Raw genomic sequence first — 4,643 nt, 5'->3', positions numbered from 1 at the left:
AAGTGGTCCCTATTTATCTACTTGCAATTTCTTGCTTTCGAACTGCTAGGTTGGCAGGAGCTAGAACTAGAGACGGGAGCTCACTCCGTCATGCGGCACTCGGGTCTTGAGCTGCTGAACTACCGAACCTTCCAGCCTGCAGTTCAGCATCTTAACCACTTGAGCCACTGCAGTTAACATCATACAAGCATCATTTGACTTTAAACCTTACTATTTGTGTGCCATGTATTGTCAGTGTTTACATTTGCTTATCTGCTCTTCAGAGCGATGGGAACATTAGGGAACGCCGGGATCCTTTCTGACCTTAGTGAAGCTAGTCCCTCGTTCCCTTGTTTCTGGGGAGCTGGGTGATAAGGGTTGTGATTCACATTCAACTTCGCTCTTGACGTCCTTGCAGCTTCTTGAATACACATTCCATTCTTATTGCAGATGGAGAAAGGCATACATATCAATATTCAAGGTTTCGGAGAACTCTCATCAGGTAGCTATTTATAAGGTGCCCTGACGTGCATGGGCCAAGCTTAAGCAGGGTGGGGACGCAGAGGAAGGCAATAGTTAGTCTCACCTTGGAAACCTTTGAGGTTGCCTTAAGTCAGCTGTGACTTGACAGCAAAGATTATAAGAAAATGACACTTGTAGAAGAAGAAGAGATTGGATTTATACCCCACCTTTCACTACCCAAAGGTGTCTCAGCGCAGTTGACAAACTCCTTTCCCTTCCCCTCCCCACAACATGGCTCCTGTGAGGTAGGTGGGGCTGAGAGAGCTCTGACAGAAACTGCTCTTTTTCAAGAACAGCTCTTGTCAGAACTACAGCTTGCCGAAGGTCATCCAGCCAGGTGCAAAGGGAGGAGTGGGGAATCAAACCCGGTTCTCCCAGATGAGAGTCCGCGCACTTAACCACTACACCAAACTGGCTTGTGAGCTGCATGTCAGCAGGGATACGAAAATGCAGGGTGGAGAGGAGGACGAAAGCAAGGCCATGTTCAGGAAGCTGCAGGAGAGGGGACCTGGGAAAAGGTTCTGTAAAGCCCACGCTTCCCGCCCGCTGCTTGCCTGCCACTGCTCACTGCTTCTTGAGAACCACAAATCACAACGCAGAAGCAGTGGGAGGGGCATAGAAACTTTATTGAGTCTTATCCAGGGTCTCAGCGGTCCTCAGCCAGAAGGCACAACAGGCCACACTCAAGGATTCTGATGTCACCTGGAATGTAAAATAAATAAATAAACGCTTGAAAATGGAAGTTACCTAAGGGACCGCCTTTCCCCACATGTGCCCCAGAGAGCATTAAGATCTGGATCCCAAAATCAGCTGGCTCTTCCGGGCACGAAAGAGGCCAGGTTGGCCACAACGAGGGCCAGGGCCTTCTCTGTGGCTGCCCCTCACTGGTGGAACGAGCTCCCAGATGACATCAGGGCCCTGTGAGACCTCTTGCAGTTCCGCAGGGCCTGTAAAACGGAGCTCTTCCGCCAGGCTTTCAAGTAGAGTGTCACCTTGACATCAGGGCCCTAATATCAATACCACCACCGACCTGGCCTTCACATCAACATCGCCACCAGCCGGATGACGAACAGCCTGGCAGGAGCCCCGAGGCGACCATTCAAAGGATGACAGAATTTCGCCATCTTGTAATAGGTGTTTTATATTGTAATTTTAATTGAATGCTGTTTTAGTATATATATCGGGATCTCAGCGGTCCTCAGCCAGAAGGCACAACAGGCCACACTCAAGGATTCTGATGTCACCTGGAACGTAAAAATAAATAAACGCTTGAAAATGGAAGTTACCTAAGGGACCGCCTTTCCCCACATGTGCCCCAGAGAGCATTAAGATCTGGATCCCAAAATCAGCTGGCTCTTCCGGGCACGAAAGAGGCCAGGTTGGCCACAACGAGGGCCAGGGCCTTCTCTGTGGCTGCCCCTCACTGGTGGAACGAGCTCCCAGATGACATCAGGGCCCTGTGAGACCTCTTGCAGTTCCGCAGGGCCTGTAAAACGGAGCTCTTCCGCCAGGCTTTCAAGTAGAGTGTCACCTTGACATCAGGGCCCTAATATCAATACCACCACCGACCTGGCCTTCACATCAACATCGCCACCAGCTGGATGACTAACAGCCTGGCAGGAGCCCCGAGGCGACCATTCAAAGGATGACAGAATGTCGCAATCTTGCAATAGGTGTTTTATATTGTAATTTTAATTGAATGCTGTTTTAGTATATATATATCGTTAGCCGCCCTGAGCCCGATCCGGTGGGGAGGTGGGGGATATAAATTTAAATATAAACAAATAAGTTTGACTATGTTCTCAAGGCTGCAGAGAAAAGGGGTGGCAGAAAGGGCAAAATGGAACCTCGAAGGGAAAATTAATTCAGAGGGATACAGTTTTCGACAGAGGAGTGGGGAAGCCAGCGACACACTTACCGGGGGTGAAGGGTACTGGCAAGCGTGGACGGATCAGCGTAAACGGCGAGCCTCCCGCTCCGATTCCAGCAGCGTCAGCACGTCTCCTTCCCGGACTGGGCCTTTCACATTGCGGATGATGGAGCGGCTGGTGTCATCCATGAATTCCACCCGTACCTGCACAAAGAGGAGGAGAAGAAAGGGTAGCATGAAGCACAGTTCTCGCCCTACCAGTATGGGACATCTGAGCAGGAGCTGGGTTAGTTGACAGGAGGAGGGATGCAAGGATTAACCCAGCTTCTTCTTGATGCTTGAATGAAGTTACCCCTTAGGCGTGTGCAAAGTGATATCCTCCTTCGCTCTCTTTATGGGGCAGTTAGCTGGCAGAGGAGGGAGTCAGAGCTACCTGCCACCCTGACAGGTGAGAATCCAGATGGGAGACTTCTTTCTGGTAAGATGCTCTCCTTCCCATTTGTTCCTTGAAGGCTGTGAGAAAACCGGAAGACAGGGCAAGTCCCTGCTTCTTTCTGGTAAGATGCTCTCCTTCCCAGGAAGACAGGGCAAGTCCCTACCACACTAGTGTTTGGGGTTTTTTTTTGTAAAAATGGTGGCCAGTGGTGGTAGCAACAGCAGCCCCATAAGATGGGTTGTCCAGGAAAGTGCATCAAGAAGGGCAAGGACCCAGATGGTATGTGCGCTAGAGGCTCTGAACATAATGGAAAAGCGGCACGCAAGTTAAAAATAAACACAGCTAAAAGAGATGGCAAGACCCTTCCTGACGGGACCTCTCTACTGCCCCCTTTCCAAAGCCTGAAGTGCAATCTGAGCTATGAGGAGGGTGTTGCATTTAGGGGTTGAACAAAGACACATCTGAGCATATATCACCCTTTCCCCACAGTAGATTCAGGAAGCACCTTATTAAACCGCTACGTGAGGAGGGCGGGGTAGAAATCAAATCAATGAACACTGAAGTACCTGCTTGATTCATCTATCATTTATTAGAAAGATCGGGCAGCATTTTTAAAGCCAGATATTTTACACAGAAAAGCACGTTTAGATTTACTTATCAAAAACAAAGTCTCCTATTCCACACGCAGAAACTGTTATACTCAAATTTAAATCAACTTATTCAAAAGAAACATACTATTATGAAAGCAACAATTATGTGATAATTCCAAATCTTATGCAGAAAGAGGATTTTTGTACCATAAAGTGGATGCTTAAAACACATTTTGTACATAGCACACACGTACATAGCACTAGCCTTGGCAATGGTGTGTTTAATAAGATTCTAATTTCAGAGCAGCAGCTAAGGAAGGTTTTGGCAGAATTGTGTTTTTAATTACAGTTCATTTGAACCATTTCAATCACATTAATCCAATTTACCATGCAGGACATTTTGCCATTGGGATTTATTTATTTGTCTTTACTGTTTTTGCAACCAGAGTCATAAACAGCAAGCATTGGGCTAAATCTCTCCGTTTCACTGAACACACCGCATGTGATATATAGAAGTAAATTGCCATGACCACCACAAGAGAGTTTTGATAACATTTCCGTAAACCAGAATTCCATAGGGAGTGACAGTGGCTATCAGTGAAGCATGGATGTTCATCTAGCTGGAAATTCAGCCTGCTCTAGTAGGACTGTTTACATGAAAAAAATGTGAGAGGCATATATCAAAATCAGGATAGCTAAACAGAATTTCCATGTTCAGCAGCAGCACAGTAGAGCATGAGATGGTGCATGCAAGCACCAACGGAACCAAGACATTGGTCTACATGGTCAATGGATGACATAATCTGGGATCCTTCTGGAAATAGCTTTTGGGAGGAATTTTTTCTCACTGTACTTTCTGTGTACCACATTGCACACACGAAGACAGTTCCGGGTGGGCAGCCGTGTTGATCGGAAGCAGTAGAACAAATTTAGAGTCCAGTGGCACCTTTAAGACCAACACAGGTATTTGACCAGCAAAAAGTATTTGAAAAAGTGTGCATGCATGCACACGAAAGCTCATACCCTGAATAAGCCTTTGTTGGTCTTAAAGGTACCACTGGGCCAATGCTCCCTCTAAGCTGTGGAGTCCTGTGAGCAAAAATTCTACTTTCTGAGTTACTGGCATTAAAGTCGCCTCACCGGACTGGAAAAGACCGCCCGCAGAAAGACCACAATAACGAAGTCTCCACTTCAGGGTGCCTGTTAGGTTAGTCACTTCCCCCATTGTATGTGTGTGTGGCCTTAG

This window comes from Gekko japonicus, unplaced genomic scaffold (genome assembly GCF_001447785.1).
Source record: "Gekko japonicus isolate JY-2015 unplaced genomic scaffold, Gekko_japonicus_V1.1 scaffold6351, whole genome shotgun sequence".
Classification (NCBI taxonomy): domain Eukaryota; kingdom Metazoa; phylum Chordata; class Lepidosauria; order Squamata; family Gekkonidae; genus Gekko; species Gekko japonicus.
This window is presented reverse-complemented; position numbering follows the sequence as displayed.